The sequence below is a fragment of the Erpetoichthys calabaricus genome, chromosome 8, assembly GCF_900747795.2.
Source record: "Erpetoichthys calabaricus chromosome 8, fErpCal1.3, whole genome shotgun sequence".
NCBI classification, from domain to species: Eukaryota; Metazoa; Chordata; class Cladistia; order Polypteriformes; family Polypteridae; genus Erpetoichthys; species Erpetoichthys calabaricus.
This window is the reverse complement of record NC_041401.2, coordinates 103,585,918-103,611,269: the sequence shown is the minus strand read 5'-3', so window position 1 is coordinate 103,611,269 and position 25,352 is coordinate 103,585,918.

Below are 25,352 nucleotides of genomic sequence, written 5' to 3'. Positions count from 1 at the left end.
AAACTGGCAGAAAAGGAGAAAGTGACAGACAGTGGAAGATTTTAGAAACATAAGGTATAACCCTTGACTGTTCCTGCCTTGTGCTCTATGGTTGCTGGGATAGGCTCCAGCTTTCTTGCAACTGCGACCTTGATAAGCAGATTAGTAAAATGGATGGATGGATTACTGTCATACTAATGAGTTATCTACCGTGTATCAGAAAGCATCTATATGCACCACTTGGAGTTAGTTAGTTATTCTTATTTGAAATAACTGCCTTCTAAACGTTAAGTGGATGGATGAGCTATTATTGTAGTTCAAAACACAAAATTACAAATCATAGATTAGAAAACAATAAACATATTTCAACCATATAAGATTATTCCTCTCGTGTATCCTTTGTACTATACTGTTCTCTTTTTGTAATGATTCATTGAATAATTCATCTTTCAGAACAAATGCTTAAAGTTTACAAGCGTCCAAAATAGTGTAAACTATTTTTTGTAAAACATGACATTGAAAACATAATCAGGTTTCATACAGATTTAATACTCCTCCAAGGCTTAGATCATAAAACACATCATAATTCAATGTAACTAAATTATTAACTTCTTACAAAGTACACTTCCACTCAAAAACAGAAAAAAATCTATATAAATACAAGTTTTTTTTTTTTGTTTTTTTTTTTTTTTAATTTAAGCATTCCAAGTTTGGTAAATAACTTGAAAGGTACAAAATTAGGGTTAAAAAACAAAACCTGAAAAATGTAATTATCAAAGGTATGCCAAAGGGCCATTTTCACCATCAAGTAACAGGTTAATCATTTATTTTTTCTGCAGCTCTGGAGGTGAATTAACCCTTGAAAGTTGATGCAAACAATTTCTACAGGTTTCCCAACTTTTGTTGATTACTTGTAAACTCTGTCTTTGTGAAAGCTGTGTTGGAATAGACTGTTCTGCTACACCCTCTGAAACATTATTTGGACAGTATTACACTGTATATTTCTATCATCATGGTTAGAAAAGGGCAATTAACAAATAAAGACAGACATACCATTATAGCTCTTTAAAGTGTAGGTCTTTCATTAGAGAAATTACAAAAACAACCAAGGTGTCAGTAACTACTGTTTCCTACATCATCAAAACAATGTTGGAAACTGGAGGAACCGCTGACAGGAACAGTCCGGGCAGACCCAAAGGCTCAAGAAATCAGAAGGCAATTTTGTGAAAACCAACAGCTTGTGTTACAGATGCCTTGCAGGACAACAGCTTTAAGCTCAAATTAACAATGGTTGGAGTAAGTAAGTCTCACTTTCTATGCTTTGATTTTAGAGTACAATCAGACATTAAACTTCAGAAATTTAAATAAAACTGGAAAAATGGGGGTGTTCTAAACATTTTGACCAGTAGTATATAATGAAAACATATATACACATATATTCACACACTGGCCGCTTTATTAGGTACATTTTGCTAGTACCGGTTTGGACCCCATTTTGCCTTCAAAACTCTAATAATTCTATGTGGCATAAATTCAGCAAGATGCTAGAAACATTCCTCAGGGATTTTGGTCGATATTGACATCACAGCATCATGCAGTTGCTGCAGATTTGTCGGCTGCACATCTATGATGTGAATCTCCTGTTCCAGCACATCCCAAAGGTGCTCTATTGGATTGAGATCTGGTGACTGTGGAGGCCATTTGAGTGCAGTGAACTCATTGTCATGTTCAAGAAACCAGTTTGAGATGATCTGAGCTTTGTGGCATGGTGCGTTATCTTGCTGGAAGTAGCCATCAGATGATGATACATTGCAGTCATAAAGGGATGGACATGGTCAGCAACAATACCCAGGTAGGCTGTGTCATTTTAACGATGCTCGATTGGTACTAAGGGGCCCAAAATGTGCCAAGAAAATATCCCTGCACCACTATACCACCATCACCAGCCTGAACTGTTGATACAAGGCAGGATGTATCCATGCTTACATGTTGTTGATACCAAATTCTGATCCTACCATCCGAATGTCTCAGCAGAAATCAAGACTCATCAGATCAGGTAACATTTTTCCAATCCTTTGTTGTCCAGTTTTGGTGAGCCCGTTCAAATTGCAGCATCAGTTGCCTGTTCATAGCTGACAGGAGTGACACCCAGTGTGGTCTCCTGCTGCTGTAGTTCATCTGCTTCAAGGTTCAACATGTGATTCAGAGAAGCTCTTCTGCATACCTCAGTTGTAAAAAGTGATTATTTGCTGCCTTTCTATCAACTCAGTCTAGCCATTCAGACTTCAGGCATCAACAAGGCATTTTCGCCCAGAGAATTACTGCTCACTGGATATTTTTTCATTTTCGGACCATTCTCTTTAAACCCTAGAGATAGTTGTGCATGAAAATCCCAGTAGATCTCTGAAATACTCCAACCAGCCTGTCTGGCACCAACAACCATGCCACATTCAAAGTCACTTATATCACCTTTCTTCCCCATTCTGATGCTCAGTTTGAACTTCAGCTGGTCGTCTTGACAATGTCTACATGCCTAAATGAAAAGAGTTGCTGCCATGTGATTGGCTGATTAGTTACTTGCATTAACAGGCAGTTGAACAGGTGTACCTAATAAAGTGGCCAGTGAATGTATGTCATATTAAGTTTTTTATTTGACTCATATAAAATACACACAGATACACATCTATAGAATATGAATTATTTTATTTATAATGTATATATACAGTGGTGGGCAGAAGTAGGTTTACAGTTGTGAATATGTGAAATACAGCTTCTTCTTGTATTACTATAAATATTACTATTGTACTATTGGGCTACTGTTGGCCAAAGAAGAAGAAGGAGAAAAAGAGGGGGGAGACGTGTCCGGAGGCAGGAGGAGAGGAGGAAAGTAAAGAGAGTGGAACTGATGGTAGGAACTTTGAATGTTGGCAGTATGACTGGTAAGGGGAGAGAGTTAGCAGATATGATGGAGAGAAGGAAGGCTGATATATTTTACGTGCAAGAGACTAAATGGAAGGGGAGTAAGGCCAGGTGGATTGGAAGTGGATTCAAATTGTTCTATCATGGTGTAGATGAGAGGAGAAATGGGGTAGGAGTTATTCGTAAGGAACAGTATGTCAAGAGTGTTTTGGAGGTGAAAAGAGTGTCAGGCAGAGTAATGATTATGAAGCTGGAAATTGGAGGTGTGATGATGAATGTTAGTGCATATGCACCGCAAGTTGGGTGTGCGATGGAGGAGAAAGAAGATTTCTGGAGTGAGTTGAATGAAGTGATGGACAGTGTACCCAAGGGACAGAAAGTGGTGATTGGAGCGGATTTCAATGAGCATGTTGGTGAAGGGAACAATGGAGACGAGGAGGTGATGGGTAGGTATGGTGTCAAGGAGAGGAATGAAGAAGGTCAGAGGATAGTGGATTTTGCCAAAAGGATGGACATGGCTGTGGTGAATACGTATTTTAAGAAGAGGGAGGAACATAGGGTTACATACAAGAGTGGAGGAAGATGCACACAGGTAGATTACATCCTATGCAGAAGAGTTGATCTGAAGGAGACTGAAGACTGCAAAGTGGTGGCAGGGGAAAGTATAGTTAAGCAGCATAGGATGGTGGTCTGTAGGATGACATTGGAGATCAAAAAGAGGAAGAGAGTGAGGGCAGAGCAAAGGATCAAATGGTGGAAGTTGAAAAAGGAAGGCTGCAAGGTTGATTTTAGGGAGAGGGTGAGACAGGCACTGGGTGGTAGTGAAGAATTACCAGTTGGGAAACTACAGCAGATGTAGCAGGGGTGACAGCAAGAAGGGTGCTTGGCGTAACATCTGGACAGAGGAAGGATGGAAAGGAAACCTGGTGGTGGAATGGGGAAGTACAGGAGAGTATACAGAGGAAGAGGATGGCAAAGAAGAAGTGGGATAGTCAGAGAGATGCAGAAAGTAGACAAGAATACAAGGAGATAAGGCGCAAGGTGAAGAGAGAGGTGGTGAAGGCTAAAGAAAAGGCATATGATGAGTTGTATAAGAGGATGGACACTAAGGAGAGAGAAAAGGACCTGTACCGATTGGCTAGACAGAGGGACCAAGCTGGGAAAGATGTGCAGCAGGTTAGGGTAATAAAGTATAAAGATGGAAACATACTCACAAGTGAGGGGAGTGTGTTGAGCAGATGGAAAAAGTACTTTTGGAGGCTGATGAATGAACTCATTCATCACATCAACACAATATTCCCTGCAATCCAATTCACCATGGGAAAAGAAATGAACCAACACATCAGCTTCCTGGACAACTACAGTACTGTGCAAAAGTTTTAGGCAGGTGTGAAAAAATGCTGTAAACAAAGAATGCTTTCAAAAATGGAAGTGTTAATCATTTATTTTCATCAATCAACAAAATGCAGTGAATGAACAAAAGAGAAATCTAAATCAAATCAATACTTGGTGTGACCACCCTTTGCCTTCAAAACAGCATCAATTCTTCTAGGTTCACTTGCACACAGTTTTTGAAGGAACTCGGCTAGTAGGTTGTTCCAAACATCTTGGAGAACTAACCACAGATCTTCTGTGGATGTAGGCTTCCTCACATCCTTCTGTCTCTTCATGTAATCCCAGACACACTCAATGATGTTGAGATCAGGGCTCTGTGGGGGCCATACCATCACTTCCAGGACTTCTTGCTCTTCTTTACGCTGAAGATAGTTCTTAATGACTTTGGCTGTATGTTTGGGGTCGTTGTCCTGCTGCAGAATAAATTTGGGGCCAATCATACGCCTCCCTGATGGTATTGCATGATTTATAAGTATCTGCCTGTATTTCTCAGCATTGAGAACACCATTAATCCTGACCAAATCTCCAACTCCATTTGCAGAAATGCAGCCCCAAACATTCAAGGAACCTCCACCATGCTTCACTGTTGCCTGCAGACACTCATTATTGTACCGTTCTCCAGCCCTTTGACGAACAAACTGCCTTCTGCTACAGCCAAATATTTCAAATTTTGACTCATCAGTCCAGAGCACCTGCTGCCATTTTTCTGCACCCCAGTTCCTATGTTTTCATGCATACTTGAGTCGCTTGGCCTTGTTTCCACGTCGGAGGTATGGCTTTTTGGCTGCAACTCTTCCATGAAGACCACTTGTGGCCAGACTTCTCCGGACAGTAGATGGGTGTACCTGAGTCCCACTGGTTTCTGCCAGTTCTGAGCTGATGGCACTGCTGGACATCTTCTGATTTCGAAAGATAATAAGCTTGATGTGTCTTTCATCTGCTGCACTAAGTTTCCTTGGCCGACCACTGCGTCTACGATCCTCAACGTTGCCCGTTTCTTTGTGCTTCTTCAAAAGAGCTTGAACAGCACATCTTGAAACCCCAGTCTGCTTTGAAATCTTTGTCTGGGAGAGACCTTGCTGATGCAGTATAACTACCTTGTGTCTTGTTGCTGTGCTCAATCTTGCCATGACATGAAACTGTCTTCCACAACCTCACCTTGGTAGCAGAGTTTGGCTGTTCCTCACCCAGTTTTAAGCCTCCTACACAGCTGTTTCTGTTTCAGTTAATGACTGTGTTTCAACCTACGTGTGACATTGATGATCATTAGCACCTATTTGGTATAATTGGTTGATCATACACCTATAATCCTGCAAAATCCCTGACTTTGTGCAAGTGTACCTATAAGAATTGATGCTGGTTTGAAGGCAAAACATAGTAACACCAAATATTGATTTGATTTAGATTTTTCTTTTGTTCACTCACTTTGCATTTTGTAAATTGATAACAATAAACAATCATTATTTATATTTCTGAAAGCATTCTTCGTTTACAACATTTTTTCACACCTACCTAAAACTTTTGCACAGTACTGTACATTGAAAGAAATAATGACGCCACCCTGACCACAAGTGTTTACCGTAAAGAATGCTATGCAGACAAGATATTACACTTCACCAGCAACCACCCAGTATCTCATAAATGGAGCTGTGTTAGAACTCTATTCAAAAGAGTCCACACCCATTGTAATACGAAGGTGACAAAAATGAATGAAAGACGCTATCTCTTCCGTCTTTTCACTTCAAACGGATATTCAAAACATTCATTAATCGAAGCTTACACAGAAGACGACAAAAAACTCAGCAAACAATAGACATGAACCAGAACCCACCCCCACCTGGTACTCACTTCCTTATCACCACAAGGTGTCTGAAGGTGCAGCACGCATCCTGGCCAAGTCAGGCATCAGAATAGCACACAAACCCACGAATGGGCCTCTTTAATGCTAAAAACAAGAAATCAACAGCATAAACACGAAACGCAGTTTATAGCCTTCCATGCAGTTCTTGCCCTGCGGTATACATAGGACACACATCAAAAAGAATCGCAACACGAATACAGGAACATCGTAATGCCATCAGAAGAAAGGACTCACAATCATTGATGTACACACATACTAAATCAACAGGACATACATTTAACTGGGACAATGCACAAGTAAAATTTAAGGCCAGTACCAAAAGTGGCAGAGAGCTGGCCGAATGTTGGCTATCAAATGAGAACGCCATCATCAGACATTTGGACATAAATCCAGCATATGCAACCTTAAGAAGAACATGTTCATAATAAATAAAATGTTTACAACCAATACCCCCCCCCCCCCCCACACTACGTAATTTTTGCTATATAATGCCTTTGATTCTTGTAAGTCTAAGCATTATCCTCTGATGAAGGCCCCTGGCAGGGGCTGAAAGCTCAGGAATAAAAACTACTTTATTATACCTGATTCATTTTCTCCCTTTGTGGATCTTCAGCTGCAAATATGCAAACCGTATCACAGACTTTCTCTTCCATATATATATATATATATATATATATATATATATATATATATATATATATATATATATATATACAGTAATCCCTCCTCCATCGCGGGGGTTGCGTTCCAGAGCCACCCGCGAAATAAGAAAATCCGCGAAGTAGAAACCATATGTTTATATGGTTATTTTTATATTGTCATGCTTGGGTCACAGATTTGCGCAGAAACACAGGAGGTTGTAGAGAGACAGGAACGTTATTCAAACACTGCAAACAAACATTTGTCTCTTTTTCAAAAGTTTAAACTGTGCTCCATGACAAGACAGAGATGACAGTTCTGTCTCACAATTAAAAGAATGCAAACATATCTTCCTCTTCAAAGGAGTGCGTGTCAGGAGCACAGAATGTCACATAGATAGAGAAAACAATCTCTAGCAAACAAATCAATAGGGCTGTTTGGCTTTTAAGTATGCGAAGCACCGCGGCACAAAGCTGTTGAAGGCGGCAGCTCACACCCCCGTCAGGAGCAGGGAGAGAGACAGAGAGAGAGATAGAGAGAGACAGAGTTTGTTTTTCAGTCAAAAATCAATACATGCCCTTCGAGCTTTTAAGTATGTGAAGCACTGTGCAGCATGTCGTTTCAGGAAGCAGCTGCACAAAAGATAGCAACGTGAAGATAATCTTTCAGCATTTTTAAACGAGCGTCCGTATCGTCTAGGTGTGCGAACAGCCCCCCTGCTCAATCCCCATACGTCAGGATCACAGATAGTCAGCGCAAGAGAGAGAGAAAAGTAAGCAATCTAGCTTCTCAGCCATCTGCCAATAGCGTCCCTTGTATGAAATCAACTGGGCAAACCAACTGAGGAAGCATGTACCAGAAATTAAGACCCATTGTCCACAGAAATCCGCGAACCAGCAAAAAATCCGCGATATATATTTAAATATGCTTACATATAAAATCCAATGATGGAGTGAAGCCGCGAAAGGCGAAGCGCGATATAGCGAGGGATCACTGTAATGGCAATACAAGTTGTCAGAATAGCTTGTTGGATGAACAGGAACATTTGTATTTGAAAACAACTAGCATGTACACCTTTTATTATACATTATTTGAAAGTGACTTTAATTGTACAAATTGTACCATTTTATAAAGTGTACAACACTGCTACCCTGGTAAATTTTACTGTATTTTACATAATATCTAAAATGTTTTAAAATAATTATGCTGTCTTGCTTGAGGCCAGTTTTTTAAATTTGATTTCAAATACTTAAGGTGCTTTAAATCTGTTAAAGTCCTTAATGTAGCTTTCAGTGCTAATGTCAATATCGCTTAGTGATGGTTATATGTTGACCATATGGATCTACTTTTAACAGCTTCAGCTGACAAAACCAACACAGCAAAAACAGCATTGTGAAAGTGTTCGGTAGATATGCAAACAGCATTCCCATAAATACATTTTTAAGAATTAATTTAAAGTTGACAGTATTGCTGTACATTTTGTAAAAATGTGTCTGGTAAGTAGCTCAGCTTTTTTAGCACTGAACAAAGAGGTCTGCTCTTCAAGTAGAAATTGGCAAGATAATAAAATGGATTTGACTTTATGTTAATTGCATTTGTCATGTAATGTTTGTACAAAGCTGCTAGGGAGATCTTCTCAGTTTTTTAAAAATCTGAAGACATGTCTTCTATCTTGTATGTATTTAGTTTAATTCATGGCACATCTAAAAGGCCATTGATACAGCTGTACATGCTTGTTTTGCAGCAGTTCAAAATACAATGGCAGGTGCACAGCATGGATGAAACCCTAAAGAGCATTTCTTATTTAGAAGGGAGGTATCGAACATTATTGGCAATTTTATCAGGTTTTGCATGTCTTAAACTGTACAAGTTTTAAAAGCGTGCTTTTTTTTTTTTCTAAAATGTAAGAACTTTACCAGCAGAATTTAGGATTGCATTCTGATAACTATGCAATAATAAAATACAATAGAACAAACTGCGCATTATAAATTCACCACACACAGATTAATACCAGGAAGCCAAAAACTACTATAATGAGTTCATCCATCCATCCATCCATTGTCCAACCCGCTGAATCCGAACACAGGGTCACGGGGGTCTGCTGGAGCCAATCCCAGCCAACACAGGGCACAAGGCAGGAACCAATCCTGGGACAGATAATGAGTTCAACATATTATAAAAAAGAATAAATGTGACAATTCATCAACAAAATAGAAAGGGAACAACAACATAGCAATTTTTTTGTGTCTATGGGCCTTCCTACTCGGGCAATTGTCCCTTTTGTCAGTTTGAATAGCTTGACCATTTGCTCATCTCCAAAAACCACAGCAAAGCACTGCCTTTTTACCTTCTTTTTCTCTTTTTACACAACCATGTCCTCCACCTCCCATCAGTGAACCTTCACCAAAGTCTCCTCCTTACCTTCTAAGTAAGTAAGGCTTGTGTGGTCAGATACCTTTGAAACCAAACTATGGTATTTCTGTATGGTTTACTGGTGGAATTCCTGCTTGTTACAGTTAGACCAGAATTGAACCTCCTCTAGCAGCCATTGGTTGTGTGCACGCCAGCCCTCAGAACCCATTAATGTTGTAAGCCTCTACAATATCAGATTGGCTAAGTCTCCAAAATACCTCTACAGTGGCCTACTCTCAACACTCCTGCGGAATCATGTGGTTCCTCCCAGTGTGCTTCCAGTTGCCTTTGACATTACTTTTAAGTAGGCAACCTGGTCTCAGCTTCTCCTACCAGAGAGATTGCTGCCACCGACTGGGTAGGCGATCTTGTGGCTTCTTATCAGTCCTTCATAGACCTTTGCATTTCTGGGGCATCATGCACAAAAGAGTCTACTCCTCCCTATCTGTCCCTACCTTCCCACATTGGCATAGTGATATGGTTTCTCCTTTCTGCTTTGGTTCTCTTTCTCTCTCTCTAGAGGAGGTTTTATGTTGGATTTCCGTCTGCCACCTTATTTGTCCCCTCACACCCGGCAACTTCTTTCCTGCCAAACACTCCTTTTTCAAATAAACAAAGATGGTCTGAGATGCGCATTACTTCTCAAATGAAAAATGTTTTCACTACATTATTAAAATGTGACAGTTAGCAGATCAGTTGGTACTCAAACTAAAGACTGAAGTGATGAAAATGTCTTCTCTAATCTTCTTAAGTTCATATTTATATATTTCTTGTCTACCATAGTCATGACCTTTACTGTTATTTTGATCTTACTTTTCTTAGGCTCAAGTGAAAGCATTTTCTTTCTGTTTGTTTTTACATAATATATAAGGAGGACATATCCGATTTGGAACAACAAATAATTTTTGAAAAGAAATGAAAAGAGGGTCACTTCACTGCCTCATTACGATAATGGCCTAGTGTTTATTGGCAGCCGCTGTATGACAGATGTCGTTAAATGACATCACTCATGTGCTGAGATGAATTCTTGAACATTAAACATTATGGGTCGAGGTTTTTTTCCCTGCTCTTTATTGCCCGCTACTTGCATATCTGCAGACTTTCAATCGCTATAATTGGGGGGGCCCTGTGACACACATTTCTAGGACAATCAATAGAGGTGATATGAAAGGGCTTTTAGTTATTAGTTTAATATCCCCTGATCTTTAATCATATCAGCATCTCTCTGTAATGGAACCTTCCAGATAAGAAATAAAATGAATCTGAGGCCCCGTCTTGGTTAAGTCAGGGTCAAATCCATCTAAAAGTCCCGGTGTTGTGTAAGGAAACGGCAAGATACGGTGTCAAGGGTTCAGCTTCACTGCCAAGAGGGCGACCTGTTAAAATATAAATCAATTTCATTGTTATAGTTTGTAGAATTTATACCATTTTAAAAGGCTAGGCTACCTAAATTGCCACCGTGACTGTGTCTAGATGACTTCATCCTTAGCTTAATCATTGCTCCCTTTGAAATAAGTGAGTATACCTTTCACATCTCATAAAATGTTTTTGGCCATTTTCTGTCTGCTTTGTAATTAATCTTTATATATCACCAGAAGCACCATGAAAACTAGATAAAGAGTGGCCAGGTGACAATTAATAAAAATTGAATACACCAGTGAAAAAATGTGTGTGCCTCACATTATTTTATTAAACTAATGGAATTATAAACATAACTTTCTTTAGTTTATTGAACATAATTTCATTCTTTACAGACATAATTTGATTATGTTCCTGAGAGTATGCTCTCCTCCATGAAGTTCTAGAGAAAGACAAATACACACCTTCCTATAGTGACGAATACAAGGTGGTAGAAATAAGGCCTGTTCACTGAGAGTATATTGGTGCAATACCAGCTAAAGAGCGTTTCTTTGTGGTCTTGTCTTACTTCAGGTCCCATTTTCGGAAAGAGTACACTACCTGAGCAGGCATATTTAGCAGTTGCTTTCTTAGCTGGAATATGTACCGAAACTACAATTGTGAAGACAAATAGAGATGGAGTCTACTTGTCCCACATGCCTGACAGATCAGAGACGATTAATGGTCTTGTCCTGTTTGACATTCTGTATGTGTGCAAACAGCATCCATAGAGAAGCCAAGCCATAAGACAGAAGAGAAAAAGAATTATGCCAGTGCAAACATTGCTAGTCTTTCACTTCAGCCTTACAGTGCCCTGCTTACAAATAAAAAGATTTAGTGTATTTGAAAAGTCAATAATTATAGAATATTACTGGGTGGGAGTTACCGTGAAAGTAAATTAAATAAACACTTATGTCTGCTGTTGGAGTGCATGCTCAGCTTAAGCCTACAACAATATTTGACAAGACTAAAAACAATATCCCTGTAAAATATTTTAACTGTGTGTTCATAATCTTCAAATGTGCCTATGTGAGATCAGTAAACTACAGCAAACCAAGGCATGTTGAAACTATCTGTAGTTACATACACACTGTTTATCAGACAGAATTAAGAAAAATCATTTAAATGTAAACCTTAGAGTTATCCGAAACGGTTGAGGGTGAACCTTCTTCATGTCCAATCTTGTACTAGGCTGAGCAGACAGGCCTACTTACAGAAGGTAGTCACTTTAGTGCAAGTCTGCTTTTAGATGTTTGGGAGAGACGTTCGGGACTGCATATCCCACTTTAGCACTGTTTGCAACAGTACAGGGAAAATTGCCACATTCATGTTTTGAGATAAAATAGAGCCTGGCTATGTGATTGTTGTACAAGGACTGACCCTTCCTGCTGTTTACAGTTTTTACAGTAAAAAAAAAGAAAGTAAACATGGCTTTTGGACCCTGCCTTCTACAGTCTTCATTCTGTAATGGCCACAATTGTTAGATAGAATTTTAGCACACATTTCCAAATGAGAACATTATAATTTGTTATGAATTAAGAGTTATATTGAGAGTAATATGAAAGTTGTTGTGCACCTGCACTTGGGGAGAACACTGTGCAAGAACATAGTAGTCTGCATTATTGTGTTGACGTGACAAAGATAGATTGGCCATCAAGCTCTGTGAAGAGGATTACTTGTGTTCTGTTTTATATATTGTATTTACCCCATTTTTTGATACCCATTGAATGCCCAACCTACCTGGAAGGGGTTCTCTCTTTGAATTGCTCTTCCCAAAATTTCTTCCATTTTTTTCCCCTTCTAAAAGCATTTTTTGTCTTCTTAGGGAGTCAAGGCTGGGCAACAAAAAACAGGGCATGTTAAAATCCATTGAGGCATTCCTTGTATGATTTTGGGCTATATAAGAAATAAATTGTTGTTGTTGTTCATGAACCATTTTTGTATTTTTTGTATCTTTTGTACTTTATTTTTGCTTTTCTCTCTGAGTCAATATGTGTTGCTTTGAATTTTTTCAATTTATTTTCTTCACTGGTTAACTGTTTTGTGTTCATGAGTTGATCTCTTGTGTTAGTTTAATTATGTCTTATCCATATTTCCTTAATTATGTCATTTTATAGTTGAACTAGACAAAGAGCCCATTTCGACAACGTAAGATGAAACGGGCACGAGTGGAATAGTAATAAGTATAAGCACCACAAACCTGATATAGGTGTATTGAATGAATGCGTAATTGAATCAGAATGCGTAATTAGGCCTCGAGCCGTAGTCGCAAAATCACCTTTCAGGCCTCTAGAGCTTTAATCGAAGTTGCCTTTCTCTTTGAATTTTTGCGGCCATAAATCCACCGCCTGCCGCGATGTTGGGGTTTAGATGTTGGTTGAAGTCGCCTTTCTCTTTGAATTTTCGCGGCCTTAAATCCGCCGCCTGCCGCAATGTCGGTCTCGTAAGGTTTTTCGGGCAGCTGCGCAGAAGGCGACTGCGCATTCGGCTTCGGATGGATGTGAGTGAGTGAGTGAGTGAGTGAGTGAGTGAGTGAGTGAGTGAGTGAGTGAGTGAGTGAGTGAGTGAGTGAGTAGGCTGGCGAATTATGTATTAAGATTGTCTTTGGTGGTGGAGGAGTGAGGACCCTAATCAGATAAAAATCCCCAGAGTTAAGAAAGGGTTCTCAGTCACTTCTTGAGTGCAAAGGCATTCGGTTCTTTTTTGTGTCCTTTGTATCCTTTCTATGTTTTTTGGTCTGTTGATCATTTTTTTCAGGTCTTCTTAGGTTCTTTGAAAGTTGGTTTGTCATTTTTGAGATTGCTTTTAGAAAATGGTTTTGGTATTAATTAATTTAGAAATTTTTGAACTTGGATTTAATATTATTTGAATGTTGAATTTTGTATTTTTGAATTAAGAAATTTGAATTTACCTCTCTCTAGTTTTCAAAACAATCTACCTGAGTTTTGTGTTTGGCCAGGTGTTTTGATGCTTTTCCTTCCCCCACTTTGGTTATAATCATACAGTAACACTATAGTTTAGGTACTGAAAAAATCCATCTATTACTCATGTACTCTCATGTAACAAGACTTTAACATAGACTTCTTTGGGTCTTCATAACACTTACAAGGCATCAGTAAAATGTTTATTCATCTCAGTAATGTGACCTAATAACAAAACGTCTCTTTAGAGTGATCTGAGGTGCCTTCATTGAGACGCATTTCTCTTGATATTACATATTCAGTATAAGACCTGTGAAACCTTCATATTTACAAGTCATTTTACCAGTATGTCAATACGCCACACTGCACAGAGATGAATGACCTGTCTACTGATGTTTTATAAGTGTCATGAAGACCAGAATATGCTTTTGTTAAGGTCTTGTTACATGCTAGTAAATAGATGCATTTTTGCAGTACCTACACTGAAGTGTTACCAATCATAACAGTTACCAATAATTAACTGTACTTCATGACTTTAATTCATTTAATTTTCTTTAGAAAGTATTAAACCTTTTCAGGTGCAGGGTGTATGCAACTAAAGTCTCCCATATAAGTTCCATGTTCCCAATGATTTAAATAATCCACTTAGTCCAATTTTTTCTGTTGTGGCCATTCTGGCAAAGCAAGGTGTAAGTCAATACTCACATTAAGCTATTTAAGAGTCACCAGTCAATCTAATGTGCACATTTTTTGGATGTGGGAGGATAACCAGAGAATATGAAAAATAAAACTGGCTTGTGAAATACAGTAATCCCTCCTCCATCGCGAGGGTTGCGTTCCAGACCCCCCCGCGAAAGGTGAAAATCCGCGAAGTAGAAACCATATGTTTATATGGTTATTTTTATATTGTCATGCTTGGGTCACAGATTTGCACAGAAACACAGGAGGTTGTAGAGAGACAGGAACGTTATTCAAACACTGCAAACAAACATTTGTCTCTTTTTCAAAAGTTTAAACTGTGCTCCATGACAAGACAGAGATGACAGTTCCGTCTCACAATTAAAAGAATGCAAACATATCTTCCTCTTCAAAGGAGTGCGCGTCAGGAGCAGAGACTGTCAGAAAGAGAGAGGAAAGCAAACAAATCAATAGGGCTGTTTGGCTTTTAAGTATGCGAAGCACCGCTGGACAAAGCTGTTGAAGGCGGCAGCTTACACCCCCTCCGTCAGGAGCAGAGAAAGAGAGAGAGAGAGAGAGACAGAGAAAAACAAACAATCAAAAATCAATACGTGCCCTTCACTTCACGAAGCAGCTGCACAGAAGGTAGCAACGTGAAGATAATCTTTCAGCATTTTTAGACTAGCGTCCCTATTGTCTAGGTGTGCGAACAGCCCCCCTACCAATAGCGTCCCTTGTATGAAATCAACTGGGCAAACCAACTGAGGAAGCATGTACCAGAAATTAAAAGACCCATTGTCCGCAGAAATCTGCGAACCAGCAAAAAATCCGCGATATATATTTAACTATGCTTACATATAAAATCCGCGATAGAGTGAAGCCGCGAAAGGCGAAGCGCGATATAGCAAGGGATTACTGTACTTGTAAAGAAACAGAAACTAAAATATAAACATATCTTTATAGAGGATCATTTGCCAATTATTTGAAAGTTATTAAAAACATTGTTAAGGCAAATTCATGCACAGTATAAAATGGTTTAACTATACCCAAGCGAGGAAACAACTAAGTCCATGTAAATTGTTTGGAATTCTTGGACCTTTGAATTTATCTTGCAGAAAATGGATGAATAGCTTTGAATGCAAAAAAAAATAATTAAATGGGGTGGTAAGTCAAGCAAGAATGTGTTTTTGTCATTAACAAATAAGTATTGAAAATTAAGATAGCATACAGTGAGCATATAATACTTAAAACAGAAATATTTGCTGTGTAATATTATAAAAGATCTGACTTTAATTAGAATAAATCTTTTAATTAATTTAAATATTTGCAGTTAAATAAATTGTATTTCTGAGATAAATACAAAAAGCATTACTTTATGTACATTCAAAAATAAGTCTGTAATATAATATAGCCAGAGGGAGGACTCAGGTGTAGCAATGTCATGGTAGTCTCACCTCTTGGGGTACTACCCACAAAACACAAACACAGAGAATATAGATTTATAAAAAGAAGCATAATAATACAACAGTCTAAACATAAATTAAATTAGACAAAAGAGGCATAAAAAATAAATGTAAACCGGGATCCAGGAACATAATTTGGCAGACACATAACACCACACCAGTAAAATCAATGATATTCTATAGCTCCCATTCATATTACCGCAAAGAAGTGTGATGTGTTTTTAAAAAAATGAGTATGTTTTATATCATAAAATATATAAATTGTTATATATTTTCTGCACGTAGAATCCTAAAACACACAATCATGTATATTACTGTGGTTTTTTATCAATGTTTGGAAGTCACAACTTGCACTGAAAATACTTGTTAATGAAAAACATAATGCAAAAATGTATAATGTTTAATTGTTATTTTACATTACAAACGATTTGAACTTGTTAGTAAAATGACAGTGAAGCAATATTATTGTTCTTTAAGTCAATAAGCAGAAACAATTGAAACTAAAATGAACTGTAGCTATGTATAGTAAGTTGCCCTTTTGCTTAAATTTCCTAAAGTTTTTGATAATCATACAATACCTCAATAGAATTGGAAAGGGTACAATGATGGCATAAAAGCCAACACAAACTGGCTATCTGTTGTGGAAAGCATACCCCCGGACACAGACAGACAGACACCAGAATGTCCAAAACACACTTCTTTATTTCTTCAAAGCACCACAATGCCTTCCTCCAACACTCTTTTTCTCCTTTCTTTCTTTTCTCTTTCTCTTTCTCTTTCCGACCTCCTCTCCCCTCCTCACAAGCTTCGTCTCCTTCCTCCCAACTCTGGCTCAGCTTCTGGAGGGAGGCGGTCCCTTATATACTGAAACGGATGAGTTCCAGGTGCTCTCCTTGACGACACTTCCTGGTGTGGCGGAAGTGTCAAGATAGCTCCCGGAAGCACTCGGGTGCCCCTGGGAATTCTTCCGGCAGCACTTCCTGGTGTGGCGGAAGTGCTGCCATCCAGGGGTCTCATGTATAAACGGTGCGTACGCACAGAAATGTTGCGTGCGAACATTTCCACGCTCAAATCGCGATGTATAAAACCTAAACTTGGTGTAAAGCCACGCACTTTTCCACGGTAACTCATGCCCTGGCGTACGCAATTTCTCCGCTCAGTTTTGCAGACTGGCGGCACCCAGCGTCAAAGCAGTGCTACTGTTCCTGTGTGGTCACCCTTTCTTTCTTAAACCCACATTCCTGACACGGCTTTATAAATACACTGAAACTAACTGCATATTGTTTATTAGTGTAATGCATCTGATTGTAATTAACCTGCAGCAATATAATGGTCCAGGGAATAGCCATAGTATTCCAAATACCATAACTGCTTTAGTGTTGTTACTCTCAATGCATCTTCTTCTTCTTTCAGCTGCTCCCGTTAAGGGTTGCCACAGCAGATCATCTTTTTCTATATTACTCTCACTGCACCACTTGGAGTATTTATATCACTGTATCTGAGTGGGGAATCACAGCAGCAGCTGATCGGAAAGAGAATTATCGGTATACAGCATGAAGCAGACGCTGACTCAGCCACGGCAAAACGTTTCCGAGACTTCCCTGTACGGACTTTGTGGTTTAGAAAAAGTTTCATCCCAAGAACTATAAACGCACTAAATCAGTCCATCAAGTGCTCCTTGTAGAACTGTTTGGACTTATAAGTACAATCACCTCACTGTAAACTTGGGATACTGTTATAATATTGCACAACCTGCGCCACTTTATAAAGCGCATATTTACATATGATGACGATATCATTTTTAAGATGAAATGCAGCAAAATATGTTGATTATATTATACAGATAAAACTTTAACTTCATTTAAATAATCTGTATTGTTAATAATTAAACATGTGAGGACACTGTGCCGCAGCGCTAGCTAGTTCATGGATTGTTCCTGCATTGCGTTGTATTCTTGCTCGTGCTGACGCGACACTGGAAGGATAGACAGATAGAATAAGTAAACATGTACTACGAAGATATTTCAATGTTCCTTAAAAGTTTTGAAGAATCGGCGTTCTAAGCTTACAAATGGCTTCACATCTATTACAGAGCTGATTGTGTGTCGATTGGGTATTTGGAGAAAGAAAAGTAAGGACAGGAATTGGAGGTTAGTACATTTGAAAGAGACAGTACTGCTGCAATAAATTATTTCATTGAAGGTCGCGCAGCAAGCCTCTTGCGTGAGACATGAACAAGCACTGCGCCACCGTGTTCCCATGTTTAATAACATGCTTTAACTCCTATCATCATGAAAAAGATATCATGTATACATCTCAGTATTTTAATTATTCAGAGAGCTGTAATATCACGAATGTAATGGATTCTGTGTCCTGTCGGAGAAAAAGAAAGCCCGTTTAAGAAGCAGGTAATGATTCACACACAGAGCACATAGAAGATCAAATACAGAACAAAGCATTTAATGTGCTACTTTAGTTACAATGGGATTTGAGAAACTAGTAAATTAAACGATTTTAAGATGAAGTTTATGATGTTCTACTTTAATGGCAAATAAACTACGTGATTAAAGTGGAAATTTCGAGATTAAAGTTGACATTTCGTGCTTTTTTCCCACTGTGCCTATTTTTTTTGTCTGTACCCTAATAAGCTTTCATATGACACTGGGCTACGACTTGCCTTTTCACGGCGACTTTGATATGTGATTTCTTTTTTATTTCGGGCACTGTGCGACTTTGTGAACTTGAGCTTTCGAGTTTCTCCGTCACTCTGTCACTTGATCAACTTCATTTCGTTGATTATACCACTGTTTAAACCAACAAATAGTACGTTTTTCCTTTGCCTCCATTTGGTATTCGCTGAAATTCTTATATTTTCCCCTGTGCTTTTCCCATTGCCTTTTCACAGAAGGCTGAGCTTAAAGGCTATTTATATTGATTTGCATATTCAAAGAGGCGTAATTCTGGGAGGAGTTGGGACGGGACAGAAGGCACATGTACGTGCATTACTTTTCACGCTGATCGGAATTTATGTAGCGGAAGAACGTGGAAGTTTGCGTACATACAGATTCCTGCATCTGGATTTTTCTGTGCGTACACACATTCCCGCTTTTGTGCTTACGCCATGTTATAGTGTGAGTTCTACGCACGCCATTATGCATGAGCCCCCAGGACTTCACAACTGTCTGGGCACCCCCTGGTGGTGGCCACGTCCTCCGGTAGGGATGAGTGTCCCGGCTCCAGTCCAGTGGCCCATAAGCAGACCTAGGCGGCTGCCCCCCTCGTGGCCCTGTGGAGGTATTGTCCATCACGGGGACCATCCAGGCGTCCCGGCTGGGTAGGGTCCCCATCCATCTGGGACACTGTCCTTCAGTACAAACATGCAATGATTGCCAAGAGTGTCACTTATCTGTCCCAGCAGTATGGTAAGAAAACTTACTTAGGCCACTGGGACTTACAGATTCAATCTACCTCTCCTTAGATAAATGGATAGCTGCCTGTCAAGCTGCTTGCCTGTGACAAAACTTATTACGTGGTTGTGTGTGCTGCCAGTTACATTCAGTGACATACCAGGTATGACAATTTCATTCCTGGAATGGCCATGTAGTGTCATCATGAATTCACTGAGCAGGGACAAACAGTCAACCAACAATACTATTTAGAAATGCTGAAAAGGTTATGGTACTCATATTCTGCTAGAATGAGAAAATAAAATGGACTGTGGTTTGACATGTGGATCATCCATTGTGACAATACTCCAAGCCATGATGAGCTGTGTTCCTAACTTCTTAGCTAAGAATAAATGACCAAATTGGATCATCCAGCCTATTCACCTGACTTAGTTCTTTGTGATTTCTGGATCTTCCCAAAAATAAAAACTGCCATGAAAGGACAAAGGGTTTTCAGACATTTCTGATATCTGGTGTAATGTTACAAAGGAACCTAAGGGTATTTTAGAAACAGAGTTCCAGGTATGATCCCAGAAAGGGCAACATTGTCTGACTAAATGCATAGCTGTGGAAAGAAATTGTTTTTAGGTTACAGTAGCTGGTAGTGAACAGGTACACATATATTTTTTCTATAGGTTTATTCTGAAAATGAAATTGACGCACCTCATATGCAATCCTTTCCTGAGGGACCGTGTAGTGTCACCACTCACTCCCACCAGCAAATACTCCCTGAGATGGCACTTCTGTGATGCATAGTTGGGACACTGGGGATTACAAGCAGATGGTTCTACTGCTCCAGTTAAACAGCCAGTTGTAACCTGTGACTGAGCGTATTGTGCAAACTGCCAGTTACATTTATCAACATGTGTGCATAAAAGCACAGAATGATTGAAAATGGTGACAAAGACTGTAGTGTGCTTCACTATTTCTCACCATTAGGGATGACTGCTTTGTATTCATCTGTGTCAAAAGAAGTTTGCTTCTTTTGAAAGTAAAAAAAGGAACTCACTATATGGAAATTTAATTGAAATTTAGTTAAAAAGACTAGTTAGTATCTGCGAAGCTGCTGTAAGTTGAGACCACCATAACCTGAGACCCACCTGTTCAGGAAAAGTCCAATGGTTCAAAACTTACAGATAGATTGAACATTATTTGTTTCTAGAAGGAAATTTGGCTTTTTACAGAAGCTTGATAGATAGATAGATAGATAGATAGATAGATAGATAGATAGATAGATAGATAGATAGATAGATAGATAGATAGATAGATAGATAGATAGATAGATATACAGTATACAAGCACTATAGTCGGAACACATACCAGAATGACTAAAAAGAAAGAAAATGTCTGACTTGACAGTCATAGTGAGATATTATATAGTTGTATTGATGCTGGTATAAAGGAGACCCAGTAGCGTTTCTTGACACACTTACACACTTCTACCTAATAATTCATTGACTGAAAGTACTCAGTGTTAGTGTGTCAAGGAGAGGATGTGTACTATTGGGTCATTAAAGGAGCACAATCTCTTAAGAAAAAGTGCCCGCTCTGCCCTTTCTTATGTAGTCCCTCTGTGTTACGAGACCTGTGCAGCCTGTCATTGATGCTGACCCCCAAGTACTTGAAGGAGTGTGCTGCCTCTAAATTCACTCTTTGAATAGTGGCTGGACAAACAGTCAAAGTTCTTTGGTATGAAAGTCTTGTTTTTTTAAGTTTAAGTTGCTTACAATTCTTTCTGCACCAACAAACACAGTTCTCCTCATGTCTCCTATACTCTGGCTTAAACCCCTTATCAATACACTCCATCTGAGAATTTACAAGAATCTGGTAGCATCTGAGGGAGATGTTTGACTGAGTGTCATTACTGTCCCCTCTCTTACCATTCCACAGTGAATATATTTTGCTTTTTCCTGTTTCCTATAAATGAGCCTGAGCACATGAAAGCTCCAAGTGCCTTCATCCTATATTTTATCCATCTCTGAGGCATCTTTAATATTCCAGTTTCTATGATTGCCATCATAATTTGCAAAGTGAGCACCGTACTACCATAACAACTACATCACACAGCTCAACATAGTCACTGATTGTAACATGACTCCAGTTTCAGTAGAGACATTTATTTAAACACAAAATGACAGAGAGAGACGGGCATAATTAGTACATTAAAAAAAATCATAAACCAATCTAAGTTAACACACATTAAAAACATGCATCTGTGCAGAAAACGCACACAGAAAATACTAATTGAGTTAACACATGTATCTGCGGAACCATAGGTGTGAATCATGCCTTATAGCTATCGTTAGCATATTTCTGTTATTGTAGGGGTCTGGCGTGGCACTTACTTTCAGCCAGTACATTTCTGAGCTGACATGCCTCTTTGTATTCATTCTCATGTTGTACATGTCTATGTCCTTTTTGGAAGGTTTTTACTGCTGATCAAACAATTATAACAATTATTTATTATAAAACTTACATGCACAAAGTAGCATTAATATGCCACTCTGTGCATGGCAGTGTCTGAAAATGTAGGCCAGCCAACAGGCCAATTTTACCATGAACGGAGACAAATGCCAAACTGACGATAATGATGAAGTTTAGGATAATATGTGGATGGAATTCTTATTTTTGAATAAATATGGTGACTTTTGCAAAAAAATAATTGACATTCCTTTTACAATGTTCCAAATATCCTCCATGCTTTTTTCTAATGTGGTCAGTCAGTCAGTATTCATTGGCTGATAGCTTCAACCTAAAACAAGTTCTTGATTTCAATGCTAAGTACACAGCTCAGTCAATATTGGTAGCCAGTCTTGTCATGAGATCAATATTGAGTACTGTGCCTAGCAGTATTGACTTTAGTAGGCAGCATCAGTTGGAGGTCAAGGTCTGCTTTCTGAAGTAGCAGCAGACAGACCCTTCGTAGGATTGCTGTAATGGATTGTAATCAGACATGTTCAGGCATTGTGCTTTTTTGAATTCAAGTTTCTTCCCCAAAAGACTGCGGCATACTACACCACACTGGCTACTATGGACTGGTAGAACATTTCCAGCAGCTTGCTGCATACATCATAAGACCTGAGTCTCCTTAGGAAGTGCAGTCTGCTCTGGCTCTTCTTATACAGCACCACTGTGTTGTCAGATCAGTCCCAGTTTGTTGTTCATGTGAACCCCCAGGTACCTGAAGTTCTGCACCACTTACACGTCCTCCCCATGAATGGTGACTGGTCACAGAGGCTTCTTAGCACGTCGAAAGTCCACCACCAGTTCTGCAGTCTTGCTGATGTTTAGTTGCTGGTTATTGTCCTGCACCACGAGACAAAATCCTCCAAAACCTTTCTGTACTCTGATTTATAGGGGCAAATGTCTACCGATCTTAAAACCTGTCATCGTTGTAGTGCTTCATAATGGTGATTGTCTAACCTTCGCCAAAAGTGAACACTGAGTTTAGCAACACAGTCATTTTCCATTATAAAGCTCACTCAAGTATACAAGTCAGCTTAAATTTCAAATTAACATTTTTGGGTAGTGCAAGGACATGACAGCTGCTGGGGAGAGCATACTGTAGAAGCTTTATACAGGCAATGTTTGGATACTTTTTTGAACCCAGTTCTCCAGTGTTGTGAGATTTAAGTGCTAACCACTGTACTGTAGTGTTGCCCTTCAACTCCAGTCCTGGTTCTCATAAAATAGAAAGATTGTTTTAGTGACAGGCAACTCATCTCTCCAGCACATCACCTTGCTGGTGTCTCTTTGTAAATATACTGAGCTTAGAAAACAACAGTAGAATAAAACCTTATCCTGTTTGACCTTCGTCAGGATGACTTCTGTGAGGCATGATCCAATCTGGCCTATTTCTCAATAAATCATCCATCTTGATCAAACAAGAACCCTCCTCCATTAATAACTTAGTGTTCCTGTTTGACGGTGGTTCACGTGCCTAATGGAACTATTTATTTTCATAATGCAGCTCCATCACCTGCTCAAGCCTCCTGATGCCAGAGGTGTGTGAGTTTACAGGAGACAGAGGGAAGGGGATGGGGAAGGTGGAGGGGTGAGGACTTGATTCTAATTAGAAAATGAAATTTCATGTGATAAATACACAGGCGACAGTTACAGCCTTTTAGCGCGTCAAGGTGCATGGCAGAAAGGCAGATTAAAGAATTGCTAAACAGTCGGCCTGCCTTCAAATTTGAGCTGCACATCCTGTAAGTGGAGGGTTTCACATTTTCAGTCATTAACACCAATCTGTGTGACAAGTTCTGTGATTCACTAGGCCAGGTTTCAATCTCTTCTTCAGTACAAAAGAACAATTATACGCCTTCCAAAACAAGAGAATTCTTTGGACATTTTCCCTTAGTGCTGGACGTTGGCATAACATAACATGTAATTTGGGGAACAGCATATTTAGATACAAGAATAATGAGATGGATTTCCTGTCTGGAGCATTCAATATGCTTTACAGGAATGAATAAACATTGTATATAAATCATCAGACATGCTAAGAAGAGAACAGACTAAGGCTTTCTGTGTAGAAGATGTTCTAAATGATTCAAGAGGACAGATAGATATAGCTTAGGACCTAAAGTGGTATCAGGCTTCTGCAGGAATGAAGTGGTGTGCAGATTTAGACTTCATCAGGCTTCAGGAGTAGAAAAATGCTAGGCCTTCTGGAAGAAGAATAGAGTATTCTGACAGTATAGGCCAGTTTTATTTGCAACAGAGAAGAGTAGGATAAAAGCTGTGTGTGAAGGCCGTGTGGTAATAAACATATGAAAGAAAATGGTGAGTGCACACCACTTAACTGGCCATAATTTTGTTTTAATCACAATTAACATTCATTAAATCAAAGACTTTAAATATCTTAAATCACTGTAAGGACAATTCTACAAGGACAAAAGTCATGGTCATCTGAATAAAAAACATTAAATCTTTGCAGCTTGAGATGTGGCTTGTGGGGGGGTGAGTGGAGGGGGCAGATGATTAATCTTGAAAGTGTTATGTCTTGATTAATTCACATACTACCTATTTGTAAGTATGGGTGACAGTGGAACCTATGGGAATTGCTCAATGAGGCTAATCAGAGCTACAAGGACAGCAGCTTGACAAGCAGTAGCTTTATTGAAACAATGTTGAAATGGCAGTCTTCTTAATCCCTAAAGGTTTGGGATGCACCCTTGAGAACACAAATCCTTTGATTATGAAATACTTCCTCAGACATTCTAGAAAGCTACATCCTGGTCAAGTGCCATTGATCATTATAGAATACCGCTACAGCCATACCCATCAAAATTATATAATGGAGCTGAAGAAAGCAGAACAAGCACCCTATGCCAAAAGCCCAAATCATCCTTTGTGCTACAGGAATAATCCTTTATCTGAATGTGATGAGAGCAATGAACAGAGGGAAAGAACAAAGATTGAATCCCAAAGGGGTACCAAATCAAGATGGAGGCATGAGCAGTGCAAACCTAATGCCATTACTGCAACAAATTAAATACATAGATTTGTTTGAATGGCAAGCATGATGTGATTCCATTTGTCATCATGGTAACTGTTTCAGATCCTCTAACTCAGAGTCAGAACACAATACTAATTTGCAGCGACCAGTAATTAATATTTAACTTAATGATTAATTAGACATTAAATTGGAACAATTGGCCAGGATGCACAAACACACAACACTTTCATATTTTGGACCAGTTTTGTGACTGCAATTGTAGTCCACCTAGATTGATATCATGATACAAGGTGATGCAATACACAATTCCATTGACTCACTGTCCTTGTGCCTAAAGCTCAGTTCAGGGCTGCAGTGCTTGTGTATGGTTGATATTATCTCTCTGTGCCAGAGAGTCAACTTAAAGTCAAAAGAATTTAAATTAAACAAACGGATTCTAACATAATAATAATAATTCATTACATTTATATAGCGCTTTTCTCAGTACTCACAGCGCTATCCACACAGGGAGGAACCAGGAAGCAAACCCACAATCTTCCACAGTCTCCTTACTGCAAAGCAGCAGCACTACCACTTCGCCACCTGGATCAAACACTAGATTAAATAGATGGTTTGTAACAAGAAGTCAGTGCCACTATGAGCTGACATCCCATCCTCCAGTGATTGAACTGATATCAACATAATGCATTTAATCAAAAGCTTAACTAGAGTTAACCAAACAACCCCTTTAAGCTCAGGACATCTGTAATCTTTTTGACACACACAGTAGTGGAGACTAGG